We start from the raw sequence: 20,637 nt of genomic DNA, 5'->3' as shown, positions 1-20,637 counted from the left end.
ACATATACATAATTGCTATAAAATACGTATCAAAAAGATCATGATGTTGTGGTACGGTATGGCTGAAATGTTACTGGCATGAGATTAATTTGACTAAAGTACTCCTCCATTGGCAAAAAAATTAGTTTGTTTGAATTACATTTACCTGTCCAGAAGTGTTTCAGAAAGAAGCCTTGTCTAGTTTAAACTCATCCGATACAACATAATGATATCCTCGAAGTCCAGAGAGTCAGGAGATTCTTCCTCTTCTTTCTAGTTGTGAATATTGAGTGTGATCTACAAGAAAAAGAAAGTGGGGAAAGAAAAGTTTGGCAGGCAATCCTTCATGTTCTCAGTGGGTCAGAATTTTCCAAATCTTTACAGCACGTGGCACTGACTCCAGAAGATCAATCAATCAATCAATAGCTACTGGGTTTCCAGAAAGAAGTCAAAGCAGATTTTGTTCTTCCCTAGGTATCTCAACAAGTCACACCAAGGATTCATTTTTCCATCTCAGATATTCTGTCTCTCTCTTCACTGTCTTAAACACAAAGATATTAAAGTGAAAGGCCTGATGTTCTTCTGCTTCTTTTTAAAAAAAGTATAACGTACAGTTTGCATTTTCTGCTACAAATCTAAATTTAGCATCAGGGAATTTGTAACTTTTTGTTTGAACTTACCTAAGAGAAAGGTTACGGTTTCTGTGCTGTGAAGTGCTAATACACTTCACAAAACCAATACCAACCCCTGAAACATAAGTAGAATGATGAAAAACATAAAATACCCTTTCTCCTATTAGACACTTCAACTAATCAACAGCTATTGGTGGATAAGTTAAGGCAAGTACTCAGCTTTGTCGAATAAACATGTTTTAGTCTAGACGCAGCTGTGAAAAGCTCAGCAAACTTTATTCTCTGCAGTGCTCTGCTAACTCTGGGATTTCCACTCTTCTAGGGAACATCACTTTTTCTGGATAGCATGTTGAACGCATAATTTTGCAGATACTCATGCTGCATAATATCAGCTCAATCTTTCTAGTTCTTTCAGTAATAGCAAGCAAACTCACAAAAGCTTTGCCTCAGATTTCACAGGCATGTGTGTGCCTCTCTCTCAGTACCCAGGCCGCCGTGCCAATACGTAGGATTAAACTTTTTCCAAGGTTGAATAAGCCACCATCTGTCTATCTTGTGTGGTGCTGTGCGCCATCCGGGAGACTTGTCCCTTAGAGCATGTTTCTACCATATGTCACTCCTGAGTGATCAGTTATGCCAAGACATTTGGGAAAAAATGACTAAGTCGAGCTGGAAAACCCTTTCCGAATTCCAGAGGAGGTTTGCCAAGCCTGTATTTCCAAATAACTTCGCATCTACCAATTTTTGTGTATATTGTATGTAATGATAAATAACCTTTACCCAAACAGACAAAATAATTATTTGGATGATGTACCTGCCCTTTATTGTCCAGAATTCATGTACTTTTTAATAAACCAAGAGGTTCAGGTATGATGCATCTTCAGGAAAAATTCAAGGAACTTTTACAGAAAAACTGCGACTTTTATGATAACTAAGTTAAGAAAGGAAAAAATCAGACATAAAGAATATATTTCAAGAAAGGGTCTACTTGGTATTTTAAAGCCACAACAAAGTAGTAATCTCTTTCAAAATACTCAACTAAAAATACCTAGGGCAACTGAATACATGGCTTTTTCCTAATAATAACTGTATCTAAAGTGCTCACCTGCGTGCAAAGTGCTCACCTAAACTAAATGTTAAACTGCTAATGTATCATAGTTCATGCAATTAGAATTTGGCTAATAAAGAATATGACTCTATCCTATTTTAGATTTAAAGAACCATTTTATGTTCCAATTCCTCAATTATTAAATTAAAAATCAAGCCATCATCATTCTTATGGCCAGCTCAAGGCTGCTCATTTACATAACTGACTTTCAAGGGCACTTGGTTACGCAGCAATTAATACCAGCAAAGAATCTACCAGATCTGCTACTTAATGTTAAGGAAGACATTCTTGAGAACATTAGAAGAAGAGAGAAATTAGTAAGTCGTGATTACAGCCTCCCTGAGTAACTTTAACATGGCAAGAAAATCTATTCCTAAGGGCAACAGTAGAAGTATTAAATATCAGAAGACAAATTATAGTAATTATTACATTTAGTGACAAAAGCGAGATGAGGAGCAGTACTAAAGTCCAAGAGAGAACATTCATAGAAGTCTGAGGGTCCTTTGTCTGTGTTTTGCCTGCAGAGTTTGGACAATCAGTGAAAAAGGGGAAGATGTGAACCAAGAATTCACTACGGCCCATTGGGATTTGTAGAACAAAGGGCAACAAAAAGCAGAAAAAGTTCATGTTAGACAAGAAAACCGGTACTGAAAAGAGGTGATTATTAAAGGAAAATGAGATAAATCATCACCTCAGAATGGATTTTTTTTTAAAAATGTATCTAATTTAAACAGTCTCCCTACGCACAAAGAGCAAAGCTTGCAAAGGTGAGGGTATTTCAGTCAGGTGACAGGTAAATTAATCTATGAAGTAATGAAAGCCTCATACTGCAGCACTGACTTGCAGAATGCAAAGAAGAGAGAAAAATAAATATAGAACAGCTAGGCAAAATTGGACTACTTGCCTACATAACACACCTAACGATTTTGAAGCCAGCATATTTTTTGAAAGGCTCAGCTCCTTCCTGGCCCACTCCAACAGCCTGAGGCATTCCCACTGCTCGGCCAAGAGAGACTGGGGATGCTGGTTCTACAGCACCAAACTCTCTGCTGACCCTTCTTATCCCAACGGGAAACCTCTAGACTAACGTGTGTCTGCTCTGACTAACGTTCCCCTTGCTTCTTGCATCCATTTACAGGTCCAAATATCTTCCCTTTAGGATGAAACGTGATTTAGGTATATCGCTGACTGACTCAGAGGGCTGCAAATGGGGACAAGAGGAGGGGAGGGAAACTTATCAAAGTTGCCAATTAAGAAAATTCTTATTCTGGATGAGCGTTTGCGCTGTGAAGCTGTTAAACAGCTTCCTCACAGAAAGAGCAGCTACGTCGCTTCTGCACTATCACCTCTTGCCAGAACCACAGCAGAAACAATAGTTTCTCCTACAACAGTCATCACGAAGATCCCCATGTATCTGTAAGGAAAAACTACGAAGTAAACAATATAAAGGGAGAAAACTTTAACACATGGAGAAAGATCTTTTTTTTTTTCCTTCCGTTTATGTTCAGCTGAAGAGGCTCAGGATCTGTCACCACCTGTTTGTCCCACACTAGCGTAGACATACAAGCAGGAATCCTATCAATCTTTAGAGAAATAATGTTTCTTAGTTTGATTTAATCACTGTGAATCCCTTGGAAATGCTTGGCACACATAGGCAGTGTTAATTTGTGTTCCACTTCAAACATGTACTAAGCCTCAACACTCACTGTTCTCACAAACTTTTTAGGAAACTCTCCTATGCTCCTGGAATTCATAAGCTCGGGATTCCAACAATCACATGCAAAACCATTCCTCAAGGAATAAATTCACTCTGTGGCACAACTAAGTATTCTTGTTACATAAAGGCAAAACTTAACTGAAACATCCGTTGATAAATATAAGACTAGGGCACGTAAAAGGCAGCAACAGTGAAATGTATTTCCACAGGAAACCTCAGGTAGAGGGGATGACTGCAGAGACAGTGTTTACAGACACCAAAGGCTGTCCCAGCACAAGGCCAAACTCGAAGAGTTGTTATGTTCTCCAAGCCACCCATCTGCAGGGTATTTCGTATTTTCCCCAGATTCATTCATCCATCAAAATTCATTCCCCAGCAGAGACTCTGGGCCCTAACTGGCATGAGTTTCTTTTGCTGACCAAGACGTAAGGGAGAAAATACAGGTTGCTGGGAAGCTATCAAATGTCACTAAAAACTGCAAAGGAGCCAGTCCTATAATATAAAGTCCATTCCGCAAGCACTATGGTACTACAACATAAAAAGAGTTTGTTGCTCAAAATGTTAATGCAATATTAAAACAAAGCACAGTCCCTTTTCTCATCAGTAATCAGTATTCCTAAACTAACTCAAAGAAAATCTTGACATGCAATGTAAAAGTAGCTTGGAGTTTATTACGTTACCTTTGTTAGGGGTGCAAAAAGAGGGATTGGGGAGGGGAAATGTTTGCTTTTTCCAAGCACAGAGACAGAGCGGTTTCCCTCACGTATCTTTCCTCTTCTTCACTTTCCCCCTCCTCCACACAAAACCCAAGAAAATCTGCCATTGCTTTAGGTCAAAGGAAAAACAGGCCCAGCTGCCGTAAGCCAAACAACGTACAGGTTTGCTCTCTCCCCTGCTGTTTTGGCTCGAGCTCTTCAGACTGGAAAATTCAGAAGCACGATCTCCCAAGCTCTATAAATGCCAGAACCATCTAAGAGGAAAATAGGACAAGGCCACCCCCAGGCAAGTTTGTACTAAAATCTGCTGGCTGCAAGGCAAAAATACAGTAAACATCGCATAGGGACAGACTGCTCCTTGGAAAATATTCCACAAGAACAATATAGCTTCCAAAGAAAGGCTGCGCTAACGGGACTTCTGGAGAAAAAAAATGCAATGTTTTAAGATCCTTGTGAGGAGTTAGCAAGCTAATGGCACACTCAACGACAAATTGTGTGACAGGCAATATGTTTTTGACATTAATCCAAAGAAGAAATGTAAAAGCGACATTGAATGTTCTCTACAAAGCGGTAACAAATTCAGTATCCTAGAATAGTTCTGCAGTTCACTAAGGAAATTTCACTTTTGTCTTGACAATTGCTTTCATGGAATAAAACAAGTAATAATAAGCAATTAAACCATCAATATCATCATCCTGTCTTTTCGGGAAAGACAATTTAAGTTAAATTTTTGCAGTCCTTGAGAGATGAACTTTGCAACTGATTACTGTATGTTTTAACGTGCTCTATACTGACTCAACCTAGAAAAACAAGCCAAAAACAGAAGTTGAAACATCCTTTTTCCTGTGTAGCTCCAATTTGCAGTAGCAAGAAGCTAAACAACATGCTCTCCACCAGATGGCTGAAATAAAAAGAACACTCTTTCTGATTAATTAGGAAACAAATGAATCTGCTGTTAGCACAACAAGTTACCATCAGGAAACCTGGGCTCCCATTAAACTTTGGTATTTGTGCTTTCTCTGCAACCGTGTTCAAGACCATCCCCAGATTCGTCTCTCACTTCAGAAGCAAAACATTACACCGAAGTCCATCACACACAAGTATCACACCAGATACTGCATAACCAAAAGGAGCATTGGCCCTTTTCACAGACAAGTAATGCTATAAGAGAGAGACGTTTCCTAAAAGAGAAAGTGCCCACCAGAATAGAAATGAATGAAGGTCTCCTAATGCTGTGAGGAATCACCCCAAGCAGAGTCGCTAGGTAAACCACCACATCCCTTGCCAGGGCTTGGTGAGCCATGGAGGCTCATGCGTGCACGCTCGAGCTCTCCAGCTGGTCCGGGAAACGGAAATCCCCAGACCAGATATAGCCCAAGGAGCAAGGATGTGACAGCCCAAGCAACAGAGGCCGGCCCACGGTTCCCTGATGCGACTGCCAAGGATGACTGTTAACACTTCGAGTAAAGGTTCAGAATACGGTGCAGGCACTGGGGATGGAGCGGGGGAAGGCATAAAACACACAGAACACGCACAAAACACAGGCGAGTGCATGCACCTAGAACATGAACATAACGTACGGTGCTACCGAGGTGAGTGACCTCAGGAACAAGGGAACTGAGCTCACCCAACCTGGGGAGGTGCGGGGAGCTGCAGCTGAAAGCTTTCAGTGTTGTCATTATTCCTTTGCTTTCAATGGAAGCGTGAGCTCCAAAACTGGGAAAGGCATATTCAAGAAAAGCATGTCCTGTTGCTACAATGAGGACACTGAGGCAGAGAGCTCCTAGCTTTCTTTGCATGAAAAACCGCTTTTTTGCACCAAACCTGGGACCTGATATTTCAGTAACAGTGGTTAAAGAAGGACCACTTCAGAAGCAGCCGGCAATGCACTGAGAAGGAACCTGCCACGTTTGAGGGCTAAAGCACAATTTCATCTTCTTTAACGACAACATGCATGCCTAAAGAGGCATAATGCCTTAATGAGAATCCAGGGCTGCCAACAAACCCACACCACTATAACTCAGAGCATTTCTCCTACATGCACAACTGAAGTTCTCAAACACACCCAGAGAGTTATTTTCTAGGGACAAAGGGAATGGTGGAGACATTTACTAGAAACTAAATCCAAGACTGCTTTTTAAAATCCAAATAAAGTAACTGAGGAAGCTGGGAGACTAAATAAGAAAAACCAAAAAGGCTTTCTCACACATTAAAAAAGGATTTCAATAATTTTATACATATAGGGAGGCCACTTATTTCAGCTAAATCAGCTTATCTCACTTTTCCTTATAGGCTTGTAACAGTTACCTACTGGGGGAAATACAAGGCTACACAAAACTGCAAAAGACCCTAGAAAACATTAATGTTTCAAAGGGCACTTATCTATTACATCATACATACAATTACAAAAAAAAATTAAATTTTTTTTTTTTTGAGCATGTAGTGTCAGAAGTGGACCCATGTAAACTTTCAGCAAACACAATATTCTTTGGCACAGTGTTTTAAGATGACCCACCTCTCTTCCATTTGCTTACACTCTTACTTTACCTGATGCCTCCTAGGACTCATGTTGGAAGAGACAGCGAACAACTGAACCTGTGCACCCTCTCCCCATCACTCACAATATTGCAAACCTCAAGAATACGCTCCAATGTCTCTTCTTTCCAGGATAAAGAGTGCCAGTTTTCTTTGTACATAAGCCTTTCCATCTCTCTTACGACTGCTGCCTTCTCCAAATTTTTCCCATCCTACTGTATCGTTTCTGAGCTGAGGGGACCTATGCTATACAAGATGCTGGTGAGCCACGAACTCACAGCGTTCAGTGAACACTGGCAACACGGATGCCATCCGTTTAATTCTCTGTTGCTTTATTAATATTTCCTAGCATTTCATTTGCTTTTCTGATCAGTGTAGACTAGTGAGTTCCTGATTTGCATTGCTGTTTATCATAACCTGGTAACTGACTCACTCATGGTAACAGTCAGCTCAAAGCTCATCATTTTTTAGTGCAATCACAGTTAGTTTTCCCCATGTAAATGACTTCCCATTTATCTGCACTGAACTTTACCTGCCCTTCTACTACTCAGTCACACAGCCATCTCAGGCACTCCTCCAGTTCATCACGGTTCACTTCAACCTTACTACCACGAGCAAGTTAGTATCCTCAGCAAACTTTCTCACTTCATCAACGAGCGCCTTTTCCAGTGTACTTCTCATATGCTGAATACACCAACTAGTCCAACTGCACTGGTGACTGTCAGAAGGGACCACTTATTCCTACTTTATTCTTCCCATCTTTTACTCACATAGTCCATGACATAGCCCTCCTTCTTCATACACAGCTGCTTGGCTTCCTTCTGATAAGAAATGTTGTCAAAGACCTCTGAATGCTATCCAGATCTTTTTTAATCACTTGCACATTCACCCTCTGTGCTGGTTTTGCCTGGGATAGAGTTAATTTTCTTCACAATAGCTAGTATGGGGCTATGTTTTGGATTTGTACTGGAAACAGAGTTGATAATACAGGGATGTTTTAGTTACTGCTGAGCAGTGCTTACACAGAGTCAAGGCCTTTTCTGCTCCTCACCCCACCCCACCAGCGAGGAGGCTGGGGGTGCACAAGAAGCTGGGAGGGGACACAGCTGGGACAGCCGACCCCAACTGACCAAAGGGATAGCCCACACCATATGATGCCACGCTCAGCATGTAAAGCTGGGGGAAAAAGGAAGGGGAGGACATTCAGAGCGATAACATTTGTCTTCCCAAGTATCTGTGACACGTGATGGAGCCCTGCTTTCCTGGAGATGGCTGAACACCTGCCTGCCCATGGGAAGTAGCGAGTGAATTCCTTGCTCTGCTTTGCTTTGCTTGTGCGCGCGGCTTTTGCTTTCCCTATTAAACTGTCTTTATCTCAACCCACGAGTTTTCCCACTTTTCCCCTTCTGATTCTCTCCCCCATCCCACCGGGGGGGAGTGAGCGAGCGGCTGAGTGGGGCTTAGTTGCTGACTAGGGTTAAACCACGACACTCCCGCAAAGGGCTTCAGTTACTTTGAAAGGTGGCATTTCCCTTCATAAAAGAAAAGGTGACTCTTCCCACAGAGCTTGCATTCATTCAGGTAACACATTTGTAAATAACGCATTATGAAGTAAATATTATCCTTGCAATAGATGAATTCTGCATCTTTGCAGACAAGATGTTGGGGAACAAAGGAATGTAATTTCCTCCTTTAAAAAAAAAAAACAACAACTTTTTTTAAAAAAAAAAAAGAGACCCATAAGCATTTGTTTATTTTGAAGCCTAAAACCCAGGGAATTTAAGGTACCACCAACGTCTCCCCTTTATATACGGCTCCCGTTAAGAAGTGGCACAGGCACAGTAACAACAATTTCTCCTTTTGTAACTCTTCAGTGAAGAGGAGACTTTATTCATTTTTCTAACAATTTTTAATCTGAGGAACAGAAAGTAAGCAAATATTTAAAAAATTTAAAATATTTTCCTGCTATTTGCCAGATGTGTCAGACTGCCAGCAACTGCAGAGCACCAGAAAATTTTCTGACTCAACAAGTTACAGCTTCTCCCAGGTTTTCTCCTTGATCTCAGGCAAATTTCTACTGTTCTTTACCAGATTAATAGGCTAATTTCCATCCCCGTATTGGCTCATTTTTCCTGATCATTAAGTTAACGGCACAGGGAATTGTGTCCTTCCAGCCTCCCATCCTAGCTGGTTCCTGCTAGCACACCACGGAGGGCACAGGTACGCCCACATGAATTCTGAAAAGATCTGACAATGATTTGTAGGAGTTCAAGATGGGAAACTGATTCCACTTACACCAACGTGTTCCTGCATTAACAGTAGCTACAGCCCAACCCTTAAATTTATGTCTGAAACCTGCAATGACTCCTCTCATAAAAGTTCTCTCCTAACATTTATCCTAGCAGTATCTGTAACACTCTCAGCTTCTTTGATATCACCACTTCCAGGCTCTTTGTATCTGGCTTGTTCACGTCCACGGTGGCCAGAAGCTCTGAAGAGCACAGGACACAAGATGAGTGCTGGCACCCTCAATTTACATTACATCTCACACCAAATAAGCAGTTTATCAATAAGCTAAAAAGACCAAGAAAGCAGCACAAAGAAAAATTTCAACAAAGTGTGGCTTCATCATTAAAATCTCTCTTTATTCGAGCTTTTTTGTTGGTTTCATTATACGGAGAAGCAGAGAGCTCTGTAAACAGATTTGCTTAGTTTCCATGTCTGTTGCCAAATTTCCATCCTGCGGAACCAATTTTAAATAGAGAAAAAGTGTCTCTTCCCATCCTCTGTTCCTCAGTGTCATTCTTATTAAGGACACAGAGTAAAAATTGAATGGAAATGAACTAGTCACAGTGGGGTTCAAATCCAAATGTTAACCTTTTTTTTTTTAAATTGCCAAAAAAAATCCAGATCACTTTGATCCATAATTCTTCCTTTCTTGCAGCTACGGAAAGTTTTTTAACTGCCAACAATGACCTTGTTATAAACTGGAGTTCACAGTTATTTTTATGGAATTTTGTCGCAGTAACTTTTAGCTCAAGCAGTTCTCATGAAAATATTTCCAAACCACCAACTTGGCTAAATATTTCCAGTAAAGCAAAATAATCCCCAGCTCCTAAATAAAACTCTAATTCTTTTTTTAACTTCACTTTATCCTTCAGAAAACTAGTACAGCTTTAAAAATGGGAAAGACAGAAAAGGGAGAAAGGAGACAAAAAAAGTCTGAGAACTTCAAGCAGCCTCTAGTATCTCTGGGGTATAGCAGATGTAGAACTGGAAATGGAGATGAGATATGGGAAATAATCTCCCACATATATACAAGTATTAATAGCGATGGCAAATAAAAACAAAATGAACACTGTAATTTGAAATAGCACAGTACTTGCCTAACAGAAAGCTCCCAAATAGATCCAGCCATCGTTAGCCCATGCTCACAGCCAGAGCTTCCACACTAACCTAAAGGACCTCATAAACGGGAAAGAAAACCTGATGGACTTTGTATTATCATTTTGTTTAGCTTTTTCGGAGAGGGAGTGCAAAGGAATCATTTATTATAACCCTTTTCGTATCTGTCAGATGTTGCATGTTTTATGTAACTATCACACATTCGGCAAACTCTTCCTACCTACCCATATGCTAGGGAAAAGCTCAAACTGTGGAAGAGAAACCTTCCTCCACAAAGTAAATTTCCTCTTTGAGAGGAACTGTGAGTTGCACCTAGGGCTCCAAGATCTCTGCGCTCTCCTCTCATCGCTAGCACTGGTACTTCCACATAACCAAGAACTCACACAGCTGCCTCCCTGGGAAGCAGAACTATCCGTCCTGTGCTTTACGTGTGCCAAAACAGCAGTTGCATTGGATCATTTCATGTACCGGACCACAACGCAGATGCAGTACAACCAAAGCAAGCCCTCATCCATGTGCCTACAAGGGCTTTTTCAGAATGCAAGTGCCAGATGTGTTTGCACAACTGGCCAGTATAGTACCATCACTAGGGCACGCCACAGAGCACTTGCAGCACGATGTGAGAAAAGAGAAACCCTCCTCAAACAGTGGGGCTAAAAAAGAAACGGCATTGAGGAAGCAGATGCTGAGAAGAGTCCAGCTGCAGAAGAAAGGAAGAGGCTGTTCCAGGCAACCAAAAAGGACCTTCCTTCTTGGCTCACCATTAAGACACATTTTAGAATTCAGGATTCTAGAAACAGATTTGCAGAGCAAGCTGGTAGTGGATTTCATTCACCAGACCTTTCACCTGCAATATATCTATACAATTCGAAAATGTTTTCAACTAAAAACATTTACTAATCAAATACTTCACAGAAATGTCATGAACAGTTGCATATCTTGGCAAATACGCGCCACAAGCAGTCCTCACAACACAACCTCACTATCAGATCTCACATTCTTTAGCAGGTTCAACTGTGAGCCCAAGAAGGAAACACCCTTTACCTTCAGTATCAGGAGCTGGGGCATGCTGGTAGAGCTTGTGTGGGACTTCTCAAACTGCAGACGGACCAGTTACTTCATCTACTAAGGTTGTCAAGTCAATGTTTGTTGCTGACTTTGTTTGGAAAGCTGCTTCACCAGCCTTTGGAGCCCCTTGAGTTGCAGAAAAAATTTCTGTAAATCAAATATACACACACAGTTTAAAACTGTGATATACTTGAGTTAACCAGAACTCAGAGAGTCTGTGATTACAGCAACCACGGCAGCGTTTCTGAAAGGGAAGACCAAGAGTCACTGTTCTGAAAGGAAAAAGTGAGCTGTCAAGTGACTGACAGGGGGAGGTTGCAACAGGATGTTTCACTGCATCTGCAGAAAATAGTGCTAAGCCCATCCACGAAACAAGAACAGAAAAAGGGATTTAAGAGATTAAAAGATACAGCACTTGTTTCTTAATCTAGAAAATGAATCCTACAGGGAAGTACGATGGAGTAAGGGTGGGACAGACAGATGGATAAGAGTAGGCTGCATCAGAGACCTGCAGGATACAAGTAGCTTGTCCTGCCTGAACAGGTTCCAACCGAAGTCTTATCAACGCCCCACACTGCCACTGCGAAGAAAATGGGGAGCAAGTCCTCGTGCTATCCCTTGCTGGCCCACCTGAACACAGCTGCAGCACTAGATCCGAACCTGATGGGCAAAAGAAATCTTCAGTGAACAGAGCAGGGAAAAATAAACGTATTCGTTTGTCAAGTAAAAGGCACTGTAACTGCCTATAACCATGAAGTCCTGCCTGTTATTTCTCACAAGGTACCAAGGCACTGGAAATTAATTTCTAGAAATCAACCAAAGTAGACAAGCTCAGAGGAAGAAAGATTTTTTTTTTTCTTTTCAGTGCTAACTGATGCCATATTAGATAAGAAGCACAGGTTTTATTAAAATAATGTAAATTTCTGTAGCAAATTGTTTGAAACAGCTGGCAAATGCCTGCAGAAGTGCAGTGTGGTTTATAAACCTGAAAATTATGGAAATTAATAGCCACTTCTGGACAGCATGCTGAAGATACCAAGGTTTTGAGATTCCTTTTTTTGGCCCAGCGCTACACAAACAGAACACACGTTGGTGGAAATGCACAGATTGTGGAAAATACTCCTGTTTCGCAAATGCACCAATACACTAGATGGATTACATAAAATTCTCAACCTTCCTAAATCTCTCAAGTATACTGTGTATATTATGCTCACTTAGAATAGTGATAAAGCAACCAGTAACTCCAGTATTGTCTTATGATTGACACCAGCACAGAAAACAAAGATATTAACTCACCACTAATTTTCAAACAGCCAATTATTTAATCCTTGTTAAAGTAAGCATGAAGAATGTAAATTAAGGTATATTACTTAGACATATATACTTAGACATATACTGAATCTCTTCTCCCTCCAGTTTATGATCCTGTTCCCAGTTTAGGTTTTAAGTTACTCAATAATGACACAGCCTGAATTTTTTAAAAAACCTGTATTAGGTTTGCGTGGCAAGGTTTTGGCAGTGGGGGGGGCTACAGGGGTGGCTTCTGTGAGAAGCTGCTAGAAGCTTCCCCCATGTCCGATAGAGCCAATGCCGGCCGGCTCCAAGACAGACCCACTGCTGGCCAAGGCCGAGCCCATCAGCGACGGTGGTAGTTGCCTCTGAGATAACATATTTAAGAAGGGGGGGAAAAGAAACTGCACAACAGCAATTGCAGCCAGAGAAGAGAGGAGTGAGAATATGTGAGAGGAACAACTCTGCAGACACCAAGGTCAGTGAAGAAGGAGGGGGAGGAGGTGCTCCAGGCACCGGAGCAGAGATTCCCCTGCAGCCCGTTGGTGAAGACCATGGTGAGGCAGGCTGTGCCCCTGCAGCCCATGGGGGTTAACGGTGGAGCAGGTCTCCACCTGCAGCCCGGGGAGGACCCCACGCCAGAGGAGGTGGATGTGCCCAAAGCAGGCTGTGACCCTGTGGGAAGCCCGTGCTGGAGTGGGCTCCTGGCAGGACCTGTGGACCCGTGGAGAGAGGAGCCCACGCTGGAGCAGGTTTGCTGGCAGGGCTTGTGACCCCGCGGGGTACCCACGCTGGAGCAGTCTGTTCCTGAAGGACTGCACCCCCTGGAAGGGACCCACGCTGGAGCAGTTTGTGAAGAACTGCAGCCCGTGGGAAGGGTCCACGTTGGAGAAGTTCATGGATGACTGTCTCCCATGGAAGGGACCCCACGCTGGAGCAGGGGAAGAGTGTGAGGAGTCCTCCCCCTGAGGACGGAGGAGCAGCAGAGACAACGTGTGATGAACTGACTGCAACCCCCATTCCCCGTCCCCCTGCACCACTGGAGGGGAGAAGGTAGAGAATTCGGGAGTGAAGTTGAGCCCAGGAAGAAAGGAGGGGTGGGGGGAAGGTGTTCTAGGATTTGGTTTTATTTCTCATTACCTTACCCTGCTTTGATTAACAATAAATTAAATCAATTTTCCCCAAGTAGAGTCTGTTTTGCCCATGACAGTAATGGGTGAGTGATCTCTCCCTGCCCTTATCTCAACCCACGAGCCTTTCATTATATTTTCTCTCCCCTGTCCAGCTGAGGAGGGGAGTGATAGAGTGGCTTTGATGGGCACCTGGCGTCCAGCCAGGGTCAACCCACCACAAAGTCCTAAACGATTTCAGAAACAAAGGCCTCAACAGATTGAGCCCAGCCCTAATGAGAATTACATTCTCCTGTCATTTAAGAAGTTTCTCTTCTAAGATTCCTCTTTGTAAGTGTGTAGGAATCTGTCCTTTGAACACCTTCTAAAAGCAGCCAACTTTACCTCAAAGAAATCAGACCATATTCAAGAGCTATTCAATGCACTGTGATAGAAACCTTGACAACAAATCATTTCACATGGGCATTGTACAGTTCTAACTAAATACTGCTAAATAAAAAGCCAAAATAAAGAAAGTAAAAACTGAACCCAGTATTTTTAAAGAAAACTGTGGAAAATACATATATACTTGTCAAACTGTCTGCAATAACTCTAGATTTTTCCTGTGCGCACCTATGCAAATTTTCAACACAACTGTATCTCAGTACATCAAAAAATACTCCCATTACACTGTATTACACTTGATATACTATATTAATTATTCATTTGATACCCATATATTACATATATTCTGCATGCTACATCACGCAGATTCTACACTTCCTGCTGCTCTGCTCCCAAAGACCTTTTCCAATAAGGCAGTCACACCACCATCTCATAACTTGTACATTTTATTAATCTGTAGTGAAACTAGCTGAATGCAAATGTAGCCATTTTAACTGTCCACGTTTCTACAATTTTGACAGTATGAATCCTAATTTGACTCCATGCATCCCTTTGAAACATTAAGAGTATATTCACGCTTCCTTAAAACCTATGCACCAAATCATGGTTTTGGTTGTGCCAATCAATATATAGGTAGGGCCAAACATGCATATAGAATGTAACATATGACTTAGTGGAGACTGCGCGATGTGTCACACGTTGCTACTTCCACCCTTCAAGGAAAAAAGGAACATGTATTTACAGTTTAGTCCAGAGCTAGCCCCTTCTTTGAGACAGAAACGAAAAAATACACAGTTTACTAAAAAAGGAAACCAAAAGACATTTATCAATTATGTGCCTAATCTTCCCATTTGTAGGTGCATTAAGGCAGGTTCACATGCACAGAGCACAGCATGCTGTAACAACTTACTCAACTATGTCACAACACTTCTTCACATTTGTAAGTTCTGTAGCTTATGCGACCTCCCAAATCGTCTGCGTAATACTTACTCATCCAGCCAAAGAAAACATAAACAATCTAAAGAACCAATAATATACGTGATTTATGTAATACGTCTTGCAAAGTAAGGCTGTGGAACCAGTCTAATGAATGAAAGCAGCACTAAAACTGCAAGGGGTCCAAGTCTTCAGTTGGTCGAGCAGAGCACTTTGCATCGCATGCGCTCAGAGAGACCGCTCCTCTGAGACAAGGACAGAGTATCTGCAGAACTGGTATCTGTTCGACTTGCTAGGACTCAAAACTAGTTCATGTCACACGATTTACACTGTTTCCAAGTATTTGCCTACATTTCTGACTTGTCTGATGGCATTAAAAGACCTCACAGCAGACCCTGTCACAGGAAAAAAACCTACCACCTATTTCCACTGACTGCCTGGAGAAAGGTAACTCCATTTGGCTGAGAGACAGTGAGTGAACCAACGCAACAGAGTCGCCTGCGACAATGAGGGTGTGACAATCACTAGGAACACAGTGAAGCAAATCACACAGGTGGAAAAAAAGTAGTTTTATGTATGTGGAGTGTCTTCTCTTAAGTGGCTTCATCTTAAAGAGCTGCATCATAAAGAGCTTCACCTGTGAAACCACCTAAACATGGAAGGAAAAAGTGATTCACTGGTAACTGCATCTGAATTTTTCAGCATCTTATAAAAATCTAAACCATCAATCTTAAAATGATACCAACTTCTAGAAGATCACAGTTCCATCTGAATTGTTTTAACCTACTAGTAACACTTTAAAACTATTTTCTCTTGTCGCAGCATTTTCATGTTTGCCTTTTCTGATGTTCATTTAACAACTTGCATTTTTTTGATGTTCATTTAACAAACAGGTCCAGACAGCTACTTTCCCTTTTCCTGTCACAAGACTTCTGCTAAGCAGCAGAGGTAAAAGCATTACAATAAAATAGGGAAACATTTTAAAACATAAATTACTAGAAAGATTTCAACAGCTTCAATATATGGAACTACTTGCAATTTAGTCAGCTCCACGCAGTAGTTGGAACTGATTATGTTACTTTAACTGTTACTGGTACCAACACAATTCCCAGTGATGAAAACATCTGTGCAATGGAGAGCCAAGTGAGGGAGAAGGGGCAAGAACAGAAGAAACGTGAAAATCCCAAAGAAAAGGGAAGACGGCAGACTCAAGATGCTTTGGAAACCGCAAAGGCAGGCAGTGAACTGAAAATATATTTTATAAAAACATAGACTGTTTTCCCACAGTTAAATATTTTTGCTAATGGCTAACACTTCCTTCATATATAACTTCTATATGGAAACATTAAAAGAAGGAAACAGGGAAAAAACCAGCAAGTGATGTATACAAAACCTGGCCACTCCTTTCTGTCCATGGCCATCTTTTTCTTCTCCGGTCTGTTTTGGAGCATCTACAGCATTAACACAGAGAGAAGGCTGTAACTAGAAGCTTAAATATGACAGAATACAGACACTTGCCTTGCATGCACACTGTCATTGTGAATTAGGCATGAGCTGACAAGCTAAAGACCTGGCTTGCAGTCTCATCATTCAATCATCCATCCAATCTCATCAATTCAGCAAGGCAGTAACACATGTCCCCTCTAGCTTAAATGACAGCAAAACTGTGGGTTGTAATCACAGGTCATCTTCAAAGGACACTTATCATTAAGGATGGTTTTGTTCCAAATCAATTGTTTATTGAGAATTACTCTAATATGATACTTCTCTCTGCTCCTTTTAACTCTTGCATTTAAAAGAAGAACATATCAAAACGAGAATTTTATAGTTTCTTAGGAATAAGCTAACAATAAATGACATTGGGTAGAATGCAAAATTAGCCATTTACAGTCCAAAAACTTTGGCAACAGTAAGGTCATCTAGATGAACTTCCACAACTGAATCTTTAGCTAGTGCTAATCTATGGTGCCTTATTTACAACCTAAACTATTTTAACCATGCAGAAGCTGTCTCAAATTACCCTGGACATAAAAATTTGAAAAATAAACCGAAATACAAATGACAACATAGGTACCCTTACATTTCTGTAGAAAGGGTGAAAGTAAAGTGAGAATCACTACTTCAGTGAGAGGATAGGCTCAACTGGAAGTCATTCACCAGTTTTTAAACACCAAGAATTCCTTAATAAAAATGGCTCAAATCCAACAGACACCGCAGCAGCATTTCTGGGAAACAACAGACAGAAGGACAGATTCTCCACTAGTTAGAGAAACATAATAAAATCTCTATTAACATCATTTGCTTTGTGATAGTTTACACCAGCTGAGGGTCTGCCTTGAGGATAACTGGAAATTTGTTTGTTCTCTCACATCGCTAGACATGGCACACACGCTTCCCAAATTCTACCAAGCTTAAACAAAATTCTAACCACCCGGCGCAGACATTTCATCAGAAGTTTATTTTTCCTCTATTGCACCCTCCCCACCTTCCCAAGCCTATCAATCTCAAACATTTAATAACAGCTACAGAAAATATGGCAATAGAGTTCTGTGACAGCATATAAACACTACCAAAAATACATTTTATTATCAGAAAATGTATTTTAAAATTTGCACTCAGTGAACTGTTAAACATACCATTTTTCTGTCACTCTGACAGGAATGTTTTTATCCAAGTCAAAAGTAAGTAACAGCTTTTAGATAAGGATATACACTGTTTTCCAAATAACTGCACTCTAAAGAAGATTGCTATTATATTTTAACCAGATTCATATTTTCACCTCACTGATGTTATAAATGATCCCACATTTACCAGAAATTGGAGTACCTGAACTATATACGCTTCCAACTGATCCTCCCCATGCAATCTGTCCCCTCTGCTAGCTCTCCCATCCAGCCTGGATGCATCCTTTGCAGCTGGCCTTTTTGCCTCAATTTCAAGGAATTTTCAACAAAATATTTCTGTTGTTCCAGAAACTGAGTGATGGGAGATGTAACATACAGGTAATTATTTACTCTCTCTAGGTCTAAATCAGGTATAATTATTATCAGCTTGTGCAGTAAGATCACTTCAGTGTGGTAAATGGTTGAACAGCGTTCAGTCCAGGATAAGTCCTTAAATAAAAAAACACACTAAAAATCATTTTAAACAATAAAATTTAGAAGCCAAGGATCAGTTTAAAGCTCGACTTCATTTTTATTAAAAAGTTTAATTTTTTTAAATCAAATAACACCACAAATACTGATACTTGTTTTCTTTCATACAGCAATCATGATTACTTTTAAGACAAAAATTAAGTTACTGAACTGCAAAACAGAAGTATTCCTATTTTCAAATGAAATATTGAGCATCATCTTAACTCTGGAAATATTTCTTACCTGTGCAATTACAGACTCACAATCTCATTTTCACTAAATCATGCATTTTAACTTAGAAAACATACCAAATAGTTATGATAAGTCAAAAAGTGCAAAGAGGAAGCCATGTGTGTCAGTATTGGAGACGTATATGATAATGAAAGTGCTGCTACTTTAAACACGAGGATCGGCTAGAGAGCATGGATGAACTTGAGAAGCCATGGCATAGCAAAGTAACCTAACTGTGGATTTCAAGAGAAGCTGACTTAAAAATTAAAACCACCAGACATTTAATAATCAGTGCTGCTAATATCTTAAGAAGAAATATTAGCAATGCTGCAACTTGATTATTCCAAAAATTAAGAACAACAAAGAGGCTAAATGCACACAGAACAAAGCAACTACTTCATGATAAGCAGAACAGACCCAGTCAATCATATTTATTTTTCTTCAAGCTCTAACTCATACTATATTCTCAAAGTTACCTTTTTATTTAACCTTTGGCCAAATACACTTTCTTTCCTCACATAGATGACAAATCATTTTCATTACAGTTCTCAAGTAGGGGGAAAGGAGTACTAAAACTTACCTTGATACAGTACAAAAGAATTGTCTATCAAAAAAGACTCCTAAACCAAGATTTAAAGAAGAACTTGGACAATTAATTCAGATGTCCAAGAACAGCAAAACTAACACAGGGAGCGTCCAAGAAAAATGAGCTATCAGAGAAATGCTACCTTTGGCGTACTCCTGATGACAACAAGCTCCATGCAGGCCCCAAGGAATCGCTGATATTCTGCAATTTCTTACCAGCCACTTCTTTATTTTTAACTTCAAATGTGAATCACAGGCTTCCACTTTCAGAGCTGCACTGCTCCTGTAAAGGCCGCGTACCCAACCAGGGACACCAGAAATGGTTGCTATTTCCCACAGTTAATATAACCACCACCTCGCTACACGGGTATGGAAGTCCTCACACTGCTAGTTCTTGTGGTGTAACTCTTTACCTAAGTAGCAAAAGATTGCTGAAAATCTGATGAAAAGAAGAATCTTACCCAGAACAGCTCCAGTGAAACGTGAACCATGGTCTCCCCGTATGATAAAACAAATCCAAAAGTCAGAAGGCAGACAAGGTATGTCAGCAGGCAGGGCTTTGTATGACCTCCCTGCCAGTGAGGATCCCACAGTGATTAACTGCAGGTTTATGTGGCGGTACTGCAGGATATTAGCACAGTACGTCTTAAAAAGAAGAAAAAGCAAGAAAAAGAAAAAAAAAAAGCCAGAACCTTGCAACTCAGTTTTTGGTATCCTCCTAAGATCATAACAGTTCTTAAGCAACTAGCTAAAGAAAAAGCAAACTTGAACCTACACACCACACCTAGTACCTCTTTTTCTGAAACAGTGCTTAGTTAGGAGGATTTCATGTTCAAGGTGACAGACTGGCAGTAATGAAATGTGAACTCTTCCATTTCTCTTCAAAATGATAAGCAACAACACAGGGAGCTTCTCACATTGTCCAGTTCAATTTCCTTCTCACTTAATTATAGATCAGGAGTAATTCCATTACAATTAATTAAGTTACATCAGAGGCTGACAAGAGAAGCAGCAGTCTGTCTACAGCGTGACACAGGGGAAAGACAACTGTTCTCCCACCATGGCCGTTCATTTTTAGCCTCAAAGAACATTAACCCATTACATTTGCACTAATGACCAGAGCCATTCAATCAAAGGGCAATTGAAGTTCTGCAAAATTCAAGTCCTAAAGTCCAATCCTACTTTTTAGGGAAGTACCTTAATGAACAACGTAAAGACAAGCCTCAGAGACGGGCTCTCCAGCCTTCCTCTTTAAATTCACGCAAAAGCCCCAAGCAGAGGAAAGGAGGGGCAGCCTGCGAGGACACCCTCCGCTGGAGAAGATTCCCCCCACGTGGTCCTTCTCACCAAGGCTCCGGCTTTTGGCATTGTGTTTTGCAAACGTCCAACATTTGTTGGACAAAATGGAAACACCCCTCTTCAGGTGTTTTTTTTCATTTGCTGCTTCACAGCCATAGCACTGACTGCTGTGAATCCCATTTTCATGTTTAATTCTCCCTTTTCATTGCAGAGGGAACAAAACGCTCTGGTGAACTAAGATGGGTGTACAACATCCATCCCAGAACCAAGCAGCTAAAAGTCCAGAGCACTGTACATCAATGCATTTGTGAGTCTGCCCCAAAGCGTGCAAGACATCAGACATAAGATCAGAGTTTTCAAGCCTGGGCTGAATGTGAATAAGTAAACTGCAGGTGAAATTCAACTATAACCAAGCTTCTTGACTTGGAAAGTGAGAAGAATTAAAAACAACTAAAATGTAACTCCTCACCACTATTTCTGGATAGTTT

At 40.8% G+C, this 20,637-nt stretch overlaps 1 protein-coding gene across 2 annotated transcripts in view; it reads right to left on the bottom strand.

The window, feature by feature from the left end:
* LDLRAD4 (low density lipoprotein receptor class A domain containing 4) overlaps positions 1-20,637 on the bottom strand; it is a 298,477-nt gene that overhangs the window by 252,946 nt on the left and 24,894 nt on the right. Inside the window, exons 1-2 of one of the 2 annotated variants that reach the window (XM_087757339.1) lie at positions 11,137-11,153; positions 146-276 (exon numbers count right to left, since the gene is read on the bottom strand). The gene's annotated coding sequence lies outside the window, so the exon portion shown is untranslated. Of the gene's footprint in view, positions 1-145; positions 277-11,136; positions 11,154-20,637 lie in introns of those variants that run through there. The other variant, XM_087757331.1, reaches the window with a different exon arrangement.

The sequence above is a fragment of the Nipponia nippon genome, unplaced genomic scaffold (genome assembly GCF_047370975.1).
Source record: "Nipponia nippon isolate SJK-2023a ecotype South Korea unplaced genomic scaffold, ASM4737097v1 scaffold_1, whole genome shotgun sequence".
Taxonomy (NCBI): Eukaryota; Metazoa; Chordata; class Aves; order Pelecaniformes; family Threskiornithidae; genus Nipponia; species Nipponia nippon.
Note: the sequence above shows the minus strand (reverse complement) of the source record. Positions and strands in the feature narration are given on the sequence as shown.